This window comes from Ixodes scapularis, unplaced genomic scaffold, assembly GCF_016920785.2.
Source record: "Ixodes scapularis isolate PalLabHiFi unplaced genomic scaffold, ASM1692078v2 ptg001934l_1___fragment_2___debris__unscaffolded, whole genome shotgun sequence".
Classification (NCBI taxonomy): Eukaryota; Metazoa; Arthropoda; class Arachnida; order Ixodida; family Ixodidae; genus Ixodes; species Ixodes scapularis.
In genome coordinates, this window is record NW_024610210.1 from 96,442 (window position 1) to 118,997 (window position 22,556).

General features: G+C 44.9%; 1 pseudogene; it reads right to left on the minus strand.

Annotated features, from left to right (window-relative positions):
• Positions 1-990: 990 nt before the first annotated feature.
• On the minus strand, positions 991-22,505 carry LOC121834625 (annotated as a pseudogene).
• Positions 22,506-22,556: the final 51 nt, after the last annotated feature.

A 22,556-nucleotide genomic window follows, 5' to 3' on the forward strand; every position in this document is an offset into this window, starting at 1 on the left:
TTGTAAAAGTGAGTGCAAGAGGTGAGAACCTGAATCAATTAGTGTTAACGAATAATCGTTCAATCTTTAGTGCATTAATGGTATCGAGAACCGGAGTAGAGAACCTTTTGACTAGGACAGGTGGCGCACTGGAGCGAGACTAGTGGCGCCGCGCCATGGCTCAAAATCGCCTAATGCGCCGTTCGCTTTTCCCATCGTGCTTCGTTGCAATGGTGAGCAGTAATTCTAAATATTATTCTGTTTCCATGTGTGTTCAAACACTGTGCATTTTTGTTCTTGTTTTATGGAGATAAAGGTGATGTTTCGCAAAGAAGGTGTGGTGGTGCGCCACGTAGTTGGGGTGAACCACATAATCAAAGAAAATGAACATTTGTCGTCTGCGAAGTGCGTCTGGCAAGTGCAAAACGGCGTTGATTGCGTTATTTGACGTTGCTGACAATGCGATTCCCAGGATATGTTTCTCAAGCATTGCGACATTCGGCTTAAGATAAATGTATATTTTTGTTTCTTTGTGGTTGCACCCGCTCTTAGAGGTCAAAGTTACTTGAACTAAGATGAGGATTCTATACTGTTTAACTTGTCTTTTCGCGTACGGTTGCGCGGTCATATATACTTGAACTCAGACAAGTGATCTTGGAAAGTTACCAGCTGCGGTGAGCATAGGAAGTTATTCTCTTTTATTTATTTTTGTGTGTGTGTGGGGGGGGGGGGGGGGGGCAAAGGACGTCAATAACGAGACATGGTACCCGCGCCGTCCGTATCCAAAATCCAAGTTGGCATCGCAAGAACTGCGAAAGTCTCCAGCAAAACGGGGAAACTTGCAACCCCCTATCTTTTTCTTTTTTCTTGTGACGCAGGCAATAGCGCGTGCGCATGTAGCTGCGTCCATCTCTACGAGCAGCCAATCCGGCGTGAGCGTCGTTGCTAGGGGGTCTATCGCCTGTGCCCTAAAAATAGGCGCCCGGGGATAAGATTCCGGAGCCAGAAGTTTTATTCCAAGCACCAGACGTTTTCATATACCTCTAGCCGTGGATTGTTAGATTTCCAGTATAGGCTGAACGTGTCAGCCGCGAGCCCCCTGGTACCGTGTTTCGCAACCTAAAATACGGCTCCTGCTAAGGGTTGGCACTTCCCTTGTGCGGCGCTGAGTCCCCTCCAGACGGAAGTGACGTACAACAAGTCATAATTTAGTCCCACATCCTTGCCACCACCGCAAGGGTACGCATATCTTATCTCTCGTGGTGACGTCAAAACATCTGGCGTCCCGACGTTTTCTTTTCCCCATTTCTTTGGATTGCGTGATAAGGCGTTTCTTGGTTGTCGCTATTATCTTCTTAGCATTGACCTCTGCTTAGACGGTGTAATGGCCCGTTCACACTCTCGCAACCGAGAACGACCGAAACAGACGACACTTTATAAAACCTCTAACAATTTCTTAGGACGAGAGAACACACTGTCACGCTTGCGCTATCTTTGCGGTGACCCTGGAACTGCATTTCACTAGAGCGAAGGTTTTGCGGTATTTCCGAGATCAAATGTGCGTAATACCTCTAAGAAATGCACGTTTATAACATTGACAAAAGTTTTTCCAGCCAAGCAAGAAAGGATAATGCGCGAGAGAAATAGAAAATATGCCGGACCGCCAAGTTCACAGTGCTACCCAATACATGGCGCCTGTGTATCCTCTCGTTGAGATTTCACATTTAAATATCTAAGCTTAAATGGTAAAACAAAATGGCTAGGTGGCGTAAGCTACCGCCCGATCGAAAGAACGCAGCCGTATTCATCCATCCATCCATCCGTTGTAAGAGGTTTCATGGAACCCAGTTTTAAGAGGTCGCAAGAGTGTAAACGGGCCTTAAGAGTTTTTTGTTCCTTTTCATCTTCCTCGTTTTTGCATTTCGCACCAGAGCAGGCACGTTTCTACATGTGTGACAGTTTGAGACGCTCAAGTTTGTAGTACGCAGAACAAGTCCTAACGAGTCCTTTCTTTTCGCAGCGCCACCTGGGCAGAGAAGGAGGCCTATTCCTCATGGCAAGGAGTTCAAGGAGAATCTTGGTACGCGGCATTCGAAACAGAAATATTGCCGTGACTCGTGCTTGTACACTGTCCTTTGTATGGTATGGGAGCAATGGGACCCCGGCTGTAGCTCACAAAGATGCTTGTATCCCACATAGCTCATCGTTAACACAGTCTCTCATTCTCAAAATACGGAACGTCTCGTCACAATCTGAAAAAAAAAATCTGTACAGTCTGCATCAGGCGTGCAAACATTACTAAAAAAAGAATTACATTTAAAATTACATAACGCTAAATTGCAAGTAATTACATTCACGTTTACCCTTCCACAAAAGTAAGTGACCGTTGCCCAAAAAAGTAATCCGCTACTTTCTTGGCGTTAATTTTTACCTTGCTATCCCACGGCAAGAGACAAAACACGAGAGTGTTGTGGAAGAGTTTATTCTTGCCACCAGCCCCACTTTAGTGACATTGAGCAACAGCTGGCTCTCGAAAGTCTAGTCGGACGTCTTGCCCCGTTTATAAGTGAAGATGTCGTCCAAGGCGCTGAACACTTATTCAATTGAGGCACACACGAATGCCTGACGCACTGCACAGCGCGCTCCTTGAGTAACCTGGAACGGCTCTCTGTCCTGGCGTAAGCGCAATGCTACGGTGTTACAGTCGGAGTTTGGCGCTGTTGGAATCGCAAAGCAATAAACATTGGAATACATATACTAAAACTTCGAATAAAAATAATGTATGTCAATATATCAGATAAACATATTTTAGCCTGTAAATATATTGGGAAACAGTGGTACAGAAAAAAGGCAAGACACAGTAATCACACCTTATAAATAAATTCGAGGTCAGTCTATTATATCACTACTGCATTGGCTCTGAGCAGAAATCGTGCCTTGGTTGAGACGTCGGTAAATAAGAAGATTGAATTTTTAATATATATGACACCGAAAACATCAAAGAATCCCTTAGAAAACAAAAATATAACGTCGAATGAAGCGGAAATATATACGCATGTTTTTTTTTATGCCGTCCAAAACCCACGTATAGCACGGGTCGGCCGTAGCACAGCTCGGTCTTCTTTAGCCTAGTGTCAGGCGAGGCGACAGCAGCGTCCCCACATAGACAACCGTAATCCTTTATTTTTGAAAATACAACCTACATAAGAGTTTTACTTAATACTTCCACTCCCGGAAGGTCTAAGCAAGCACTTTCATTGTGAAGCCGGACATCCAGAAGCTATGGAGCGCGATTTTATTACCGCTGTACCGTCATCGCTGAAAGTTACCATATATTACCTATAACGTATCCTGATATTGTAAATTTAAAACAAAAACATGAGAAACGAAAAGCCTTACACAGATGATAGGCAACTTGAAGCTTGTAGAACATTAGATGAAAAACAGAACCAAATCAAATAAACGTTAGTTTCTCGCAAAGATGGTGTGTTCTAATACATTTTGAGCAGCTTGCCAGTTAATGTCACATCAATTTCAGTCGGTTTTTGCGTTGAAATTTATTCGGCAGAAAACGGAGCTTCTCCGCCTGTTGTGACATAAAATATTAGTCGTCCTTATAACCGAGGAGGGCATTGTTTTGCAAGACGCGCAGTCGACGATTGTTTTGTGTCCTCTCCGCATCTTGGAAAGCAAAAGAGTGAAAGATCAAAAAGTAAAGGCGCGCGCAGATCCATGGCACAAGCTCGCGTGCACTTTGACAGTTTTTTGTTCGTTGGATGGAAACACTGACTTTCAGAGTTTGCCTACTGTTGTTGGCGCCGAGGGTCCGGTGCCTTGTATCAGTGTGCTTTCGCTTTGGCCGAGGCCGAAGTAGCTTGCGAGTTACAATTGAAGAACAACCATGAGAAATAGGATTTGAATTGTCGAGGTTTTAGGTGAAGTGAAGAAAGTTTTTAGCATCCGAATAACGACAGGCCTTGCGTTTTGTATGTTGTTGTTGGTGAATGAAACAAAATGTAACAGATAACAATCACACCCTTACTTAAGTAAGGAAATTAGTTGAAGATTACGTCGTAAAATATCGAATTATTCCCTTACGAGGTTAGTGTTAAATATAAGGTGTTACAACTAACATTGTTACTTCTAAAAGAGAATGGAAAGGTCTGGTCCTTAACTGTAGATAACTAGTGTAATATTTAAACTTTCGAACCTGTATAGTCCACGTACTCCAGTCCGTGAAGTGCGGTCATGTTCAAGTTCAAGTTTTTACCCCTCAATGACATTCCGAGCAATGTGTTACATGGGGGGAAGTGCGAAAATGCAGAAAGTAGTTTTGTAATATTTTGTGATATACAGCGCGTGTAATATACAGCGCGCTGTATATTACAAGTTTTGTAATATACAGCGCGTTCGAAATGAATTGAACGCAATTTAAGATGGCCGCATAAATCGGTTTTTTAACTTATCACTTTAGGATTTACTACAGAGGTGCCTAAATTTGTTGGACGTTTTCCCTAAAATTCTGGAGAGATTTCATCGCGTAAGTGAACCAAGAGAGACCAAAAGCAATCTTTGCATATACTTTGAATGTACAATAAAAATAATATGTGTTACTGTGGCGCTTATATAGGCCAAATTAAGTGAAGAATATGTAAGCCAACTCTATGTATTTTTTTTTATTTCAAAAATTCTTCAATCGTAGTAAACGCCAGAATAGCCCCCAACAATTTTCTAATGATTTTGTGATAAAAGGCTTAGCGACAATGTTTTTATATACAAAACCAGTTTTGTTTTGGTTTTTGTTTTTTTACTTTGGAAATATAGTGAATTCATAGTCTATATTAATGAATGCGCCAGCTTCGAGTTTAAATATAACGCAATTTTAAAAAGTTTAAATTGCGTTCAATCCAATTTGCCCACACTGCACAAAGAAAGTTCATAAATATACATAAGTCAAATTTTGGCAGGCGCAACGAAGTTAGACTTAGTCAAGAGAATATGGAGTTTTTGTTGAGCGTTTTCGCCATTTCGCAAGGATCTCTGCAACCCGCTACGATACCTGGAACTCTACAGCCAAGGCCATCGGCGCGCAGGCGCAGTAGCGGCTTCTGCCTTGTGGAGGGCTTAGCGGAGGGTGAAATGCGGTCTACAAAAACTCCCTAAGAAAAGGAAATCATTGAAGTGGAGTTGAGCATTTCGCGCAAAATACAGATTACTTCAAGTTAATATTATTTCAAGGCAATTTTAAAATCTGGAGCGATGTTCGCGCGTATGCATAAAAACTGTTTTAAGCAGCCGAAATAAACTTAGACATTGAGATTGGTATCGCTCAATAAAGACTAATAGAACAAAAGAAAAATAGAAAATAATCACAATAGCAAATGTAAGCATTTCTCGCGAAATACAGAATTATGACATTCGATACCAATTTCGTTAGTAAGAGAATTCTAGTTTGTCAAAGACAGTGCAAGGGGTGAGAACTTGAATCTATTAGAGGAAACGAATATTGGTTCGATCTTTAGTGTATTGACGGTTTTGAAAAACGGAGTATAGACTATCAGCATCGCGCCGTGCCTCAAAATAGCCTAATGCGCCGTTTGCTTTTCGCTTCGTGCTTCGTTGCAATTGCGAGTAGTGATTCGGGATATTATTTATTTTTTTCTGTCTGCTCAAAACTTTGCTTTTTTGCTCTTTTTTATGGAAAGATAGGCCATTTTTTGCAAAGTCTGGTGGTGTGCCAGGTCTCTGTGGTGGATGATATATTCAAGGAAACAGAACATTTTCCGCCTGCGAAGTGCGCCCGCAAGTGCCAAATGGCGTTGACTGACTTGTTGGCGTTGCTGATAATGCAATCCCCAGCATGTGTTTCTCAAGCATTGAGACTTTCACCTCAAGATAATTGCATATCTGTAACTTAATGGTTTTGCTCGCTCTTGGAAGTTAGAGTTATATAGACAAAGATGAGGATTCTATATCGTTTTAATCTTATTTTCGCGTACAGTTGCGGAGTCTCGCTCAGGGAAGTGCACTTTCAAAATTACCGACAGCTGTAAGTATAATTCGTTGTTGTTTTTTTGTGCGAATGATGTCAATGACTAGATATGTGACGAGACGGCGAGAGTAAAGGCTCTGTTATACTCCGACGTCAAGCGTAACAACCCCGGCGATGGTGTGTTACGACTTCACGCTGTTTAAAAAGCACCTGAAAAAAAACGTGTTTTTTTCTTTTTTTTTTGTCAGTTTGGTTAGAAAACGTGTGTCAAAAAATTAACTTTACGCGAAAAACAAATTATAGAGCAATATTGACAGCGCGAGACGTGATGTAGTCGGTAGTCACCTCCTTTCCACTTGTTTTCTCTCAGCATTTCAGGCGTAGGGAGGAGAGGTGGATCGGCTTCGCCTTCACATTGAGGTGGAAAGAGCGAACGTCCTATGAAGCATTTTCTGAAGGCACATCTGGAAGAACTGAGCTCCACCGAATTTGTTTTATATTTTCCAGGCCCTCGCACAAAAAAATTTATTGAAAATCGCGCGTTTGTACCAGCACGTTCCAAATAGTCCCACAAAAGCTAATGGATTGAGTGGGAATCGGGAAACGCAAAATCGGTGTGAAATTTCATGAAAAAAACAACAGGGTTTCTTTTTAGTTTTCTTGAAAAACAACTCCGCTCCATTAAAAATAAAACTATGCAGTTCCTTTTCGTAATACCTACGAAGACCACACGTCAAATATAACGAGCTAGTTCCGTCTCAATGTTTCTTGAACGGTCCGGCAAACTTTGCGACTCGCTAAGTTGCCGAAATCGGCTAACTCAAGCAGGCGAATGGATGCGGCGCAACCAACAGCGCAGACAAGGCTCCGGCGGGGGCGTAGCCAACATTGATCCAAACGTCTTCGCCACTGCACCTTTTTTCTTGTTTTTATGTCTCCGGGCAAGCGTAACGGGTCAGGTCAGCAATAGGGAGTTTTCGTAGATCGTTTTCGCCGTCCCGCAAGGCCCTCCGCAACCCGCTACGATAGCGGGAACTCCACAGTCAAGGCTATCGGCGCGCAGGCGCAGTAGCAACTTCTCCGTTGCGGAACGCTTAGCGGAGGGCACAGCGCGGTCTACGAAAACTCCCTATTGTGTCCTCTCGGCGCTCAGCGGTGTCCACGTGATTGGCGTAACGCGCCTGCGCAGCGCGCTTCTTGGGAGCCGTCCGGCCGCCCCGCCGTGGTCCATGGCCGCAGTCCTGCCGTTACCGCCTTCTCTCGCGTCACAACCGCCGTCGTCGTCTCACAGTTTGTGATTATTGTCTGAAGCTTCCTTCACACGACGGACATTACGTGCGTCGACTTATGTCGCAGTTATGCAGGCGTCGTCGAATGTCGTACACCCCAAAACGCTGTGAAGAGTGCGGCGCAGACGACACTTGCGCCTGGCACGCGTACGCCCCATACCGCCCGTCGTCGCGTAGAGGATCACGTGACAATTCGTACCACGTTATAGCCGTCTTCTTGGCGGCCCAAGGCCAATGTTGCCTGACAGAGCCGGAATTTCAATTTCAATTTCAGATCGTGTTAAAAATTAGTTCTAACGATACATATTCCATTTTTTTTTTTGCAGAAGCAAAATACGTTGTGTTTTTTACTAGTGCTTTTTTTAATGCGGAATTACTCATTATCATGAAATATTCGGAATATAGTGGAGCTGGCCATTAAACTTGGAAAGTGAAATGTAAAAAAAGAAAAAGCAGGGTTCATTACATGGAAAACATCTGCGCTCCTCATTGTCGATAATTTCAGATGTTCAGAATATTCTTCACAATGGGCGCCTGTCTTTTCATTACCTAATATCCCTTTACCGAAGTCATGTGTACAACATTTTACTTCCCGCTGCGTCTTAAGGAGACAAACAGATTCGTTTAAACTTCACGAGCCGTCCCGTATTCATTAACTGCTGTGATCCCCACGTCATGACTGACGACGTCGAGAGAAAGCTTTGCGTGGCATGCTGAGACGCCTCAAGAGTCATCAACTTTGACCCGCAAACAGGTTGGGTAGTCTATACTCTATTTCAAAGCTTGCCAATATGTATTTACTTCCACATACGTTTATTTTTGTTCCATAGTGTTATGATAGTTTCTCTTGGAATTATTTTCATCGGAGACAGACAGACGCTCAGTAAGCTGTGTGTTCGATCAATGACCAACCTATCACTGCTGTTTTCTCTAAGTAAGCTGTTATTAATTAACCCTTGCCTATAGGTGACCTGCAAAGTTTTAAGCCATTTAATGATTGAATTATTCACTAAAATCCCGAAGAATGTTACTGATGTCACAAGAAGTAAAGTGAATGAACGTCTTAACAGCATGTCGAACTTATCTTGCGTAGTGGCCACAATACAGATACGGCAGGTACCTCAGGAAAGGCGGCAGCGAAGCGCAAAGCGGTGCGTGGATCAGATGTATAGAGTTACGGAGTCGAGAAACATGTACCGTAAAATACTGATCATCTACCGCTTCCACAATAAACGCCCTCTTAGCCATTTCGTAACATTCGGAAGATAGATTCCGCGCCAGACTGTTACCTTCGTCGACTGCAACGCTTTCTCGAGATTCCGGTGCGGATTTGTCGAACACCAATAGCGGCAGTTCTGTGTGTACACCTGCTCGTCCAGGTGAAACATAACCTCATCACTAAACAACAGAAACTGAAGATGGGATGGACCTTGTGCAATCCTGAGGAGCTCGTCTCGGCAAAAGTCGAGCCGCTTTCCGTAGTCTCCGGGCAACAACTCATGAATCAGGCCAAGCTTGTAAGGCGCATCTTGTCAATAGCTTTGCGCACGGCATGCGTGTCTACTCCGAACAAACGTGCGGCTCTTCGAGGAGACATGTGGTGGCGAAGCCGAGCTCTTTTTTTTTTGAGGAAAAACATGGAAGATGTGCGTTTTGTTCTTGACGCTATATTCTTCTGCACAGCGCCGGGCCCACATCAATATCACCGCCTTCAAAGGTGGTTCGAAAAAAAAAAAAAATTGCGCCTGACCTGTTTGAAACTTTTCAGTACGGTGTTCGAAAGTACGACCTGATTTCGTTGCTTTCGCATTAACTGCCGCATGAGGCATACCAGCTGGTAATATAAAAAAATACAACTGATTATGTACAATTAATGCAGGTGCGCGTAAATGGCTGTCGGCGTCGTGAAGACAGAAGCAGACAGCGCCTGCTGCGGTATTTCTGTGGACACATTTTCATAAAAACACTCGAGTGACATACAATTCCAGTTATTTTATTTAGTTTTGTTTCCTAGTATTAATAACCGATGAAGTTCGGAACAAGGATACGGAACTTTTGTCAGGTATTTTAACTTTGCCACCAGACGTTCGGGTTAGACAAGCGGGAGAGCGCGGGCAGCTTTGGGGACAAGTGGCGCCATCTGTGGGATGTGGTCGCAAACATAGGCATTTCCTCTGCTGCTTCTTACGGACGGCGTCATTCACAGGCGAAAACAGTTTTTTACCTCCAACTTTTTATTCCGGTAATGGTAAATGTTGACATTTTGGCATCTTGCTCGAACGGCTGGGACTATTTTTTGTCAGCTGGAGCTCCCCGCAATGCATAGTTAATTTTTGCGGTGCAAAAATCCGGGCTCGGATTTCTCACAAACACCCGGTATATTCTTCCTGCTGAAGAGGTCCGCGCGCGCCTCAATATATCTTTATGGTAAATCTTTGCCGCGTACATTCGTGTTTTTTTTAACACTATTTCTCAAGCAAGCACACACTCAAATGTCTGGATATAATCATGTAACATTTGGCAATGGGCGCTCCTTAGGTCAACAATTTGTAAAGGTGTGCTTTTTGTCTATTTTCCGAATGCTAAACATTTGGGGGAAGGGCGCTTATTGTGAAAAGGGTGGATAGTGAGTATTTTACGCTACGTGTTTCTCGTCGCCGTAACTCTATACGTCTCATCCACGCACTGCTTTGAGCTTTGCTGTCGCTTTTCCTGAGGTACCTGCCGTATCTGTATTTGTGGCCACTACGCAAGACAAGTTCGACATGCGGTTCAGACGTTCCGTTACATCTCTTCTTATGACATAAGTAATATTCTTTGGGAATTTAGTCCATAATTAAAACGTGAAATGGCTTAAAAGTTTGCAGGTCACCTGTAAGCATGGGTTAATTAATAACATTTTACTTAGAAGAGACAGCAGTTATATATTGGTTATTGATCGAACACAGTTTACTGCGCGTCTATTTGGCTCCGATGGAAAAGAATTGCAAGAAAAACTATAACACTATGACACAAAAACAAACGCACGTCTAAATATATTGACAAGCTTTGAAACAGAGTATAGACTACTCATCCTGTTTGCTGGTTAATGTTGATGACTCTCGAGGCGTCCCAGCATGATACCCAAAGCTTTCCCTCGGCGTCGTGAGTCATGCCGTCGGGATCACCGCAGTCCATGAATATGGGGTTGGCCGCGAAGTCCAAGAACACCTGCTTGTCACCTGGAGACGGAGCGAGAAGTAAAACGATATACACTTGAGTTCGGTAATGGGATAATAGTTAGTTAAAAGACAGGCGCCTCGTGTTGAAGAATATTCTGAACATCTCAAATTAGTGACAATGAGGGGCGCAGATGTTTGTAATGCTTGTAATAAATTCGGCTTTTTTTCTTTTTACATATCTTATGTTAGGTTTAAGAAAACAAAAAGAAAACGCCTGTTTTATGTGTTTTTTCTTGAAATATAAAAATATACATATTTACGTTTCCTGACTCGCACTCAGTTCATTAGTTTCCGTGGGAGTATCTCGAACGTGCTGGTACGAAGGCCTGACTTTCAATACATTTTCTTACGCGAGCGCCTGGAAAATATAAAACTCATTTGGTGGGGCTCAGTTCTTCCACATGTTCCTTCAGAAATTTGTGCACAGGACGTGTAGACAGTAGCCTAATATTTCTTAGACAATATGTATTCCTGTTTACGCTGTGGGCATAAAGCAAAACGCGGGTACTTTCTTACCTATGAGCAAAGCTGCTACCCGTGTCCGGTGCCACAGTCAGTGCCCCAGCTTCGTCGTAACATCATAAATATAGTTTATCTTCTACAATGAAACGCAGAATTTTTGACTAAGCGTTCCGTCTTCAGCTGAAAGTCGGCACAAGTAGATATTCCGCTTGAGAGAGTATTTGAAGAACATCGTCTCTTTTTCCAGGGACCACGTCATGCTGTTCGAAATACCCAGCTTCCGCTCGTGCGTCCTCGTCTTGAAGTTGCTCGCCTCGAAGCTGTACAGGGACCCACTTTCCTGTACGAGGTCGTCGTAACTGTACCTGCCCATTGTCCCTGGGTACAAGAATGAAAAAAATACCCCCGATATTCATTCCGTCTATGATATTTTACTTTTCGCGTCGAATAATACGCACTGTAATGTTTTCTTTCAGTCAGATCGAAGTGACTACGACCATGATGAACACCTTAAATAATCTATATAAATGCGACTTTTTTTTAGCAGATTCGCATGGGGCCATCACTTGATTTAAATGCTGGCGAATTTTCCTCAGTCTGCTGCATAACTTTTGCCAGTTTATTATTGTACTATCAAACTGGTCGTATAAAAAACACACCAAGATTTCGATACGCGCGAAAAGAATTAGCTGCACCGTCTGCGTTACTTAAAGGGATACTTCAACGAAATTTGAAATATTCCCGTCGTGTTCAAAAATAGGTTGAATATGATCCACAATACCCGTAAATGACAACCGCACGTTTGTATTTTGAGCCTGGTGGCTGTATTTTTCGTTATAAACGGCCCACTCTGGCAAGCGCTCGGAGAAGGCCCAGCGGAGACCACGTGACATCTAACGAAATCGTGACGTAGGTCGTCTCAAGACGAGCAAAGCTATGGCGAGGCTGACGCCGAGAGGATGGCCTAGTCGTTCCAGCCAGACTTGTACACGTTACTGAAAAATAGTAAGGAATTACATTTACAATTACTCAAGGCTAAATTGTAATTTATTACAATTACAATTACCCTCTCATAAAAGTAACTAACCGTTACTCCAAAAAGTAATCCGTTACTTTCGTGGCGTTACTTTTGACATTATTGTCCTCAAGTAAGAAACAAAGGGAAGAGGGTTATTCAAGTTCCTATTGTTGCAACGTGTTTCGTTTAATGACCTTAAGTATTTTGAGCAACTGCTGGCTCTCGAAAGTCTCGTCAGACATTTTGCGTTAATTCTTACTCAGTATGCCAACTGCTACGCTGAACACCATTTGGGCTGAGGCACTGGATGGGAGTGCCATCTTGTTCCTCACGAAAGCTTCATGCTCTGCATTGAGCTTTTTCAGCGAAGCAAGGGAAGTACAATTTACCTCGAATGTAGAGCAAGGCTTCGTCGTTGCAGCCATTGCTTGCTATTCGAGAGATTTAGTAGATCCTTCCGATACCTCCGATACCCGCAATAACGGTACCCTATAACGATATGATGCATACGCAAAGACGGCGGCGAAGTATCGGATATCGTTATCGGTGTTATCGGACCAATCTACTAAAATTCTCCATTGTCTAAATCGCGAAGCTGTGGAAGTCATCAATAGCAAAACATAGTTGTAACAGTAAGGTGATAATTAAATAATAAATAAGGTTTGGCTCGATATTCTTCTTCCTTTGGTTCTGAACAGTTCGAGCCTCACTTGAGACGGTGAATAAAAATACGTTTCCAGTATACAAATATAAGTAATAAAAGAAAACGAAGGACACTCATAATAACAATTAATTAGAACGTCGGTTAAAACAAGGAAATGTAAATGTGCGTTTGCCCTGTGTACCTTTCTTGGTGCCGTTCAAAAACGCACGTGCACGAACCGACTGCAGTTTACTCCGGTGTTCTACAGATAGACGTCCGCTGGTGCCACGGGCAGCAAAGGGTAGAGTACTAAGTAAGCGGCGCCTCACGAATTTCACTCTCTCCTCAGGCCCAGAATATCAAGTCTACGTCAGTCACCAATATGTTTTATTTGTAAAAATATCTGCTTGAGATAAGATTCGTCCTGCTGGGGCAAAACAGGACGAAGAAAGGAAGACTATTACCATTTTCTAAGTGCTCGCAAAAAGCTGACTCACAAAAAGGGTAGGGTAGACGGAGCGTTGTCTCCTGTTGTGACATTATGAAAATGGTCCTAGTCACTATAACCGAGAAGGACATTGTTAATTATTTTCAGTGCACTTACCGCCTCGAGCTTCTCGAAGAGGCGCACAATCACTTGGTGCCCTGCTTTTCCCGTCTTCCACCGCAAAGAAAAAAAACAAAGGGACTAAAAAGTACCGGAAATAACTTGCCGCCCCCCCCCCCTTTTTTTTTTTGTTTTTTGTAGAAATGTTTATTTGGATTTTTTTACATTGTTGTTAGGGTCTAAAAAAATAGTTTCAGGGGCTTGGTGTTGCAAGAAAAGGCTTTGCGGAACTGAAGAGTGTCAAGCCTCACTTTGCGCTGGTCAATTCGCGTGACAGTGTCACTGCGCTCGACTTTACAAAAAAAAACAAAAAACTATTTAGATTTTTTGGGGGGGGGGGGGGGGGGGCGTGTCCTGACAAAAAAAAAATGTAACGGATTACCAGGAATCCGTTACGTCATAAATGTAAGGGAATTACTTTAAAATTACTCTAGAAAATATGTAATTATTCCGTTACAAAATTACTGATAAATGTAAGGGATTACAAGTAATTTCGTTACTTGTAACGGATTACGTACAAGTCTGGTTCCAGCCACCGAAGCGGCTGCTTTTGTACGAATTTTGAGTGACGGGTTTATCTTCTATAATCTTGTAGGGGGACAATAGCTACTTCTGCGACACACAAAAGGCATTCTCGGGAAGACGGGAGTTCCTCCTGCCTTTCTTCTCTCGTCGTGGCCGGAGACGAGACAATCTCCGTCACTAGCTGTCAAGGTTTCTAGACGGGCATTACAAGCGAGGCGTTAGCGACATCCACCAGGTGCTCTTTGAGAATCGTTTAATTCGTTTTAAGATTCCTTTTCGTGACTTTTTTAACAAGATATTCGTATGTTCGATTTGATGCGGCTTTTTTGAAAACATATAGACCGAAAAATGAGCGCCGAAATTTCGTTGTAGTATCCCTTTAAAGGTGTCAGTGACGAATCCCGGAGAAAAGCTCACCGGAGAAAAGCTCACCGGAGAAAAGCTCACCGGAGATAAACTCACCGGAGAAAAGCTCGCCGGCCATTGAGCGTATGCGGAGAAAAGCTCACCGATTTTTTTTATTTTCTTCTTTTTATATGGAGGCTGTTGGATCCATGCGTAACATATATCAATTTATTTTCATTAAAATTCGACAGCTTAGTAAAAAAGAAAATGTCATTTTTTTGTATTATTTGTAAGCTTATTGGGCATATTGCTCCCAGATAAATAATTGTGAGCGAGTGTTTTCTGTGGCTTACTCTCTAGGCAACGAAAGCCTAACTGAAAACTTCATGAACTTGACGAAGCGGAAAAAGTTCGAAAACTTAATAATGTCTGCCTAAAACCTAAAAATCAAAACTGTAAATGCCGAAAATCCGAAAGCGCATACGCAACAACGCGGTGCCTGAAATTCTTTTCGAAGCTTTAGTTAACCTTTGAAAACAGGATAAAACAGTCAGTAGGATATTGAGGCTTCTTTCTTCCACGGACATGCATGTTTTCTAGCCGTTCGAGCTTGTGTTTCGACACGTTGCCTTTTGCGTGATAGTGACCTTCTACGGTGAGCCATTCATGACGTTCAGAGCTGCACACTGGCACCGTTGTTACTCGTGACCTATATAAAAAGTAGTCTTCTGTAAGGTAGCGAATAGGGCGAGTTGGTAAACTTTATACATGATGAAAACCGCTCAAACGACGATGACGGAGTGAAGACCACAAAACACGGCAGGACGAAGCTGTTCCCGCAACTAAAGTTTTGTTAGTGAAATTAACAGAAAGAAAACAGCGTAGCCGACACTGATTACATCAACGAAGACCTACTTATCTATTAGGCACTACACAATATATGGAGCTAAAATGGTTCACACACCACTATTCATACAACTCGTCAAGAACAAACCTCTTTATTTGACAGAACCGACGGCGCACTGTCATTTGTCAATTAATTGTCGTCTTTTTTACCGGTGTACGATGTTCTGATTTTATACTTGCGGCTTCATTAATATACAAAATGGGTGATTACTAATTTCTGAGCAATTAGAAATATGCCCAATGAACTTCAAGAACATTACAAAAAAGATGACATATTTTTAATGAAGTGACGAATGCGAATTGTGTTAAATTGCCACGTTTGACGTAGAATCCGCTAAGTTAATAAATCGGTGAGCTTTTCTCCGCATCCGCTCAAAGGCCGGTGAGCTTTTCTCCGCATCTGCCGGTTTTGCGGTGAGCTTTTCTCCGGTGAGCTTATCTCCGGTGAGCTTTTCTCCGGTGAGCTTTTCTCCGCCGCCCGTCAGTGACACCGTTCACGCTCCGCCTTGGTATAACTTGGCAAATAGAAAAACATACGGGCTCCGCGAGCCAATCAGAGCATCGGAGTGAAGAACATGGTAACCCACCGACAAGGTAATAGGGTTTGGCGCAAGGTGCCGCGAAATGGTATCTGTAGCGTGCGAGCTCCGTCACACATCACGGTGGCTGAGGCGGACACGCGGCATGACGGCTGACAAAGCGGCACCTTGTGCCGGTCCCGGTTACCTCGTGAGCAAAGAACGAAAATGAGCCAAAAAGACATGACTGCGAGCACAAAGGAAAGCTAATTCTCGAAGCGTGAATGTTGAGAGTGGCAGCGCGCCGTTAGAAGGCTCAACCAGTCATTTCGGCTGGTGCTCCCGCGCCCTGCAAACCTTTTGCTGCCGACTTACACGAAGTAAGCGTTCGAACAGGTAGTTGGATAGTCTATGCTCTATTTCAAAGCTTGCTGACATATTTACTTAGACATGCGTTTACTTTTGTTTCATAGTGTTATCATTGTTTCTCTTGCAATTCTTTTCCATCGGAGCCAAATAGACGCGCAGTAAACTGTGTCCAATCAATGACCAACCTATCACTGCTGTCTCTTCTAAGTAAAATGTTATAAATTAACCCATGCCTATAGGTGACCTGCAAACGTTTAAACGATTTATCGATTGGATTATTCACTAAATTCGCAAAAAGAAATTTTACTGGTGCAATAAGAAGAAAAGTGACGGAACGTCTCAAGCGCAAGTCGAACTTGTCTTGCGTAGTGGCCACAATACAAACACGGCAGGTACCTTGGAAAAGGCTAGAGCGAAACTCAAGCCGGTGCGCGGATCAGACATATAGAGTTACGGCGACGAGAAACACGTGCCGTAAAATACTCAGTATCCACCATTTTCACATTAAGCGCCCTTCTCTCAAATGTTTAACATTTGGAAAATAGACAAGAATCACATCTTTACAGATTGTCCACTTAAAGGGATTGTCTGGTCGAAACCGGAAGTACTTAAGTTTTTGCGCTCGTTACGTCGAGGGAGCCTTCATGTAGACAAACGGAATTTTTATTTTGATATATGATCTCCCGTTATTAATTAAACCTTTCATGAGCGTATGTACGAAACTGCACCCCGAATTTCGCTAGTGTCAACGGCTGACATCCGTAGCTGCTGCGTGGCGTCACAAAACGCAAAGCTTTGTCGGACGGTCGGGATAACAAGCGTTGGTCGATGGATGTCTTGTATTTTGTTTCGAATTATAGTCCCCTAAGCTGTACCCTACTGAAACACGGTTCTTTTAGTGCAGTTCCCAAGCGTGTGCAAGAAAAGTCACGCCTTTTAGCAGTATATTACTCGAAAACGTATGCCGTTTCGCACAAACACAATTGCGACGGCCACCGATCGAACTAGGAGCGCTTGCAAAGCAAAGGATGCAGATTTCGCCTCTGAAGAGGCAACTAGGTACACGAAGCGGCATCTGGGTACACATTTCGGCGGATCCATTGGATCGGTGACGAGGCTGCGGGTCATTCCCTCAGAGGCGATGACCGCGGGTCAAAGGCAACCGGCGAATCGTTCAAATGCATGTCGTCACTTGACTTGACGAGCTTGGTGAATCGTAGCCACGCTCTATCTGTTTTCACCTGCGGGTCAAACAGAATTTGGCTGCACGAGTGCTAAATACAACTTCTGGTACCGTTCCCAGGTTTTGGTTTCGCTGCATAAACAAATTGATTGATCCGATTTGGGCGAGGGGTGGATGGACGTAGTTTAATATCGTTAGCATAGCATCACACCTCAGCTTATACGCGCCTTCTGTCCGCTTAGAGCTCAGCTCGTAGCCCTCTTCTGTGACATGATTGCTGCATAAGCGGGATTTCGATCTTGACGGGAACCTAATCCTTACGCACGGCGACGATCCATTTTGCTCGTCACTGCACGCCTCGCGGAAAAGTGTGGAACGTCAGGTCTTGGCTCGCATGTGCTGCCCGGTGGTTGTGGCATCCACCCGCGCAACAAAAATCTCACCCAACCTCCAAACAAGTCGAGCACAACAACAAAAACGAAGCACGCTGAGGCGTTCACTCGCAGGTAAACAACGAGACAGAAATGCTCGCCTTTTGTTGTGTGACGTCAGAGCTCCAATGTTGCCACCGAAAACAGAGTTTACGCTAGAGTGCGATTGGAGCAGTATAAATTCAATTACTCATGCAGGGGGGCATATAAAATTAAGATATTGTGTACTCCGGCTTTTTCTTCATGGTCCCCGATTTGCGTGAAATTTTGCCAAACTCGCCAAACAACATTGCCAAAATAGTATCCCAAATATTAGATCAAAATAATTTTTTTTCGCGAAGTTATTGAATTTACAATTTTGGCCCCCACCGTGTTTTTCAAACTGAAAGTATCTACTGGCAACAGCGAAAAAGTGACGTCAGTGGAAGTGCGGGGGTTCACTCTTTGGACTGTAGAATTTGTTCCCAACTGATTCGAAGCAGTTTCATGGTGTCAAATGAATGCTTTGGAAGCTCGCTTCAGTCCCCGCGCTCCAGCACGGAACGAATGATTGGCATATTCTATTTTTTAGACTGCTCGCTCGACTGGCACGCTTCCCTTCCACTGACGTCACGGCACTAAAAAGTGCGGGTATATTTGAATGTTGGTTTTTGCATCATGTTCATTTGCCGATTTCGAAATAACTATTATGAATTTCGCGATACTAAATAGCATACCGGAAAGGGTAAAGGCCGAGTAGTCAGAAAATATAGTTAGTTGAGCTTGCTCAAAAAGTCGCCGGAGTACCCAGCGCCCACTCCCCAGTTTTACATGATTATTTCGAAATTTTGAGTGTGTGCTTGCTCGATAAATGATTAAAAAATAAATAAACAAAATTTGCGCGGCAGAGATTTTCCCTAGAAAGATACTGAGGCCCGTGCGGACCTCTTCAGCTGGAAGAATATACCGGATGTTAGTGAAAATCTGAACTCGACTTTTCGCACCGAAAAAATAGACAAGACATTGCGGGGAGCTCCAACTCCGTCAAAACGTAGCCCCAGCCGTTGGAGCAGGATGCCAAAATGTCAACATTTCCCATTACCGGAATAGAAAGTTGGAGCTAAAAAACTGTTTTCGCCTGTGAGATCACGCCGTCCGTTTGTTTGTTTGTTTGTTTATTATGGGGTGTCGGGAAAGGGGGAAACCAGGAGATGTGGGCCTCAATTAACGGGCGAGTCGCTACCTGGTTGTTGGGGAAAAAGGATAGAAAGAGGGAAGATGAAGATTATATACAAAAAAAAAGGAGTTAAAAGGTCCATTTTTACAACTAATCTAGTTATAAATATCCGCCCAGTTAGTTATCAACATAGTTCAGAGCCTTTGGTTAGAGAGCGAAGTAGACCAAATCACAGTCTATCCGCCAGCCCAGTGTCACGTAGAAAGCGCAGAAGAGCGCGGAAGGCTTTCTCCGCTGTTCCTCTGGTTCCTCTAGGGTTCAAAAGTTCTGTAATAGTTCCATATGGCAGGCCAGATAGTGTGTAGTGTTGGAAAAGAGTTCTTCTGGCCTCGTGATGTGTGGAACAAACCAGAAGGGCATGTTCTGTGTCCTCTGGGTCGCCGCAGGTGGGGCAGTTAGGATCCGCTTTGCGACGCATCATGTGGAGCCGCTTGGCAGTGTATGGGCAACCAGCTCGAAGCCTGTGGAGAAGGCTTGTCTCAGCCTTGGGGAGCTTGCGGGGAACCACGGGGGGTGGCCTCCCCGTTGCGACCCCAGGATGTGGATGCCGTTCTGTGAGGATCTCACGGATGAATCGATGAGCCTCGTTGAAGCGATCCAGTAAGAAGGTTGGGACTGGATCGTCATGTGCTTTTGCAGCCAGCTGGTCAGCCCGTTCGTTGCCAGGAATCCCGACGTGAGACGGGATCCATTGCATAGCAAGGCACCATCCCATGTCTTCAACTGCCGCTGCCTCAGACGCGACTCTCGCCAGCAGTGGGGTTGCATTATGAAGTCTCTGAAGCTGCTGAAGAGCACCTCTTGAGTCTGTGAGTACGACAGCTTTTGTTGGTGAGGAGGTGTTCTTAATTGACTCAAGAGCAGCCCAGATGGCAACGAGTTCTGCCGTGGTTGACGACGATACAAAATTTAGCCTGCCCGATATATCATAGCCCATTTCTGGAATGGTAATCCCAACCGTGGCAGTCCGTTTGGTGAGGTTAATTGAGGCGTCTGTATAAACATGAACCCAACCGTCATACACTTCGTCTATGCGCTCAAGAGCGATTGAGCGAGCGACAAACCCTGGGACATTCGCCTTGCGCTGTGGGATTGGGAGCGTCGCATGTATCTCCAGGGGAGGACGCGTGGAATGTGGTGGTTGGGGGAGGATAAATTCGCTAGGAGCTCCAACTTCAAAGTTGAATCGTCTTGCTTGGCGCCCGAGGTGAGAGTTTGGCCGGGCAAAGAGATGTTTACGGATTGTGTCCGCAGGGGGGAGACTGCTCATACGAGCGATGTTGCGCAGCGCTCTCTCTTCAAGTCTTAAAGACAGCGGCCACTCTTCGGCTGCAACAATTGTAGCCACGTTCTCTGCTGAAGGAGGCAGTCCCAAGCAGCTTCGTAGTGCGGACCGGTGAAAAGCATCGATGTCTCGAATTTGTGCCCTTGCAATAGCCAGTAGCGGTAGTGAATAGAGAAGCCTGGACATGATGAGCCCTTTGTACATTTGAAGTAGTGCACGTTGGGATGCACCCCAGGAGGAGCCTCCAAGCTGTCTAACGACACGTAGCAGTTGACGGCAACGTTGAAGTCTCTTGCGTACTTCAGGTCTCCATGTCACCCGATCGTCGATAATAACGCCGAGATACGTGTGGATTTTCACCCTTTTAACTGGCGTTCCAGCAAGTTTTAGTAGTAGGGCATTCTGTGGTGCTCGGCCTGTGGGTCGGTAGAGGAGTGAGGCAGTCTTTTCCGCAGATAGAGTAAGGCCTAGTCGCGCTATGGCCAGTGTAGTAGAGTCCAGTGCCACCTGGAGTCGATTACGGATCCCTATAGCGTTCCTTGAGGGCCCGACACACCACAACGCCACATCATCCGCGTAGATTGCCATGCCAATCCGAAGAGCTCGATTCTTTGCTGGGAGACATCGAGGGAGGACGCTCATGGCAAGATTGAAAAGAAGAGGGCTCAATACACTTCCTTGGGGTACCCCTTGAGCAATATGTCTAGATGTGCTAGTGGCATCTGGCAGTTTCACGCTCATGGACCGACCGGAAAGAAAAGACTCAATAAGAGATAAGAGTCTGCCACAAACCCCAAAATGCTTTAGTCGGTGGATGATGGTTGGATGTGGCAATGTATCAAATGCAGGACTGATGTCGAGGAACACGCAGTGTACCATTTGCCCCGTAGCCTTGGCTTCTTCTAGGGTTGAGGCAATGTCTCCTATTGCATCCGCAGTGCACCTCTTGGCTCTAAAGCCAGCAAGTTCGTGCGAGAAGGCACCCACTCTATCCAAAAGCCAGGTTAGGCGTTGAAGAACCATTCGCTCAAGAACTTTTCCCAAGCAACTCGTCAAGGAAACCGGCCTGTAGGATGAGGATTTTTCTATCGGCTTCCCTTGTTTGAGTATGGGAATTACCATCGATTCTTTCCATGCATCTGGAAACGCTCCTGTCCTCCATATGTCGTTGAGCTTTTCAAGGATGCCTGGGTGGTGTACAGGATCCACGTTCCTGAGCGACTGGTAGGTTATGCCATCGGGGCCCGGAGCGCTTTTCTTTCGACAGTGATGGAGCGCTTGAGTGAGCTCTTTTAGGGTGAAGTCTGAGTAAGTTGCCAACGATGTCTCTTTGTCTTGAGGTTGACTAACCTGGCTTGGCGGTGGATTTGTCAATCTTTCTTGGTATTGATGTGGTGGAATAGAGGAGCGGGAAAATTCATCCGCTAATAGCTCTGCCACTTCCGTCATGGACATACCAGATTTGATTGCAAACCCTGCAATAGGGTGTCGTGGAACCTTCGCGCCGGAGAGAGCTCGAGCGATCTTCCAAGCGCGCTTGCCTCCACCTGGACCACCAAGCGATGCGCAGTCCTGGCTCCATTGCCACCGCTGAAGTGCCTTGGTGTGTCGCCTGAATTTAGCGTCAATTCGGTTGTAGCGAGTCCAGTCCCATGAGGCGTTGGTGTGAAGCGCCCTTCGTTGTGCCTGCCGTCGGGCTGCTCGTAGGTTAAGCCAATCAAGGTCAGGAGAGGGGCTTGTAACTGGAACTGTGACGGATCGCGTTGAAAGCCGCAGGCACTCCGCAATGCATGTAGTAAGGTCTTCATAGTTGCCTACAATGGCAGAAGAGAGGTACTGGCGGAATAGGTCCCAGTTAGTGACTTTGCAGACCTTGAGGTTCTTTGGAGGTGCTCTGGGGTGTGTTAACCTGATGGGAACATGATCACTCCCTCCAGTGTCCGGTTGGGCTGTCCACAAGGCGACAACTTGTGACGATACCCACGTTATGTCTATTGTGCTGGCGTTAGATCCACGTCTACAAAATGTCTTCGACCCGTCATTAAGAGCTCGCAGTTTTAGGGCTGCCGCAGTGTCTTCGAGCTGTCGTCCCCTGGCGTCCGTTCGGGTACCGCCCCAGGACTCATTGTGTGCGTTGAAATCTCCACATATAATAAGCTGTCCTCGGCTACGTTTGTGAATTTCTTTTAGCACCTTTGCGTCCCATACGCCATGCGGGGAAATATATGCAGAAATAACCGTTGTGACGTGCCGGCCAATTGCGATTATCACCCCGGCGTATTCTGCAATTTCTGAAGACAAGTCCGAAAGATCAAGGGGGGCATGGTATACATCGTCACGGACCAATATTGCAGCTCGCGATCTTCCATCGGTACTTAGAGTTGCACTGTGATGAAAAACATAGGGAGACAGACGGACCTCTCCTGGGATCACGTACGTTTCTTGTAGAGCCAGTACATCTCTTCGTTCAGTTGCAAGAGTTTGGCGGAGAACGGCCAAACGTGTGCGTAAACCATTTACATTCCACTGAAGGATAGAAGGAAACAATGGGCTACGTCTTTCTCTAG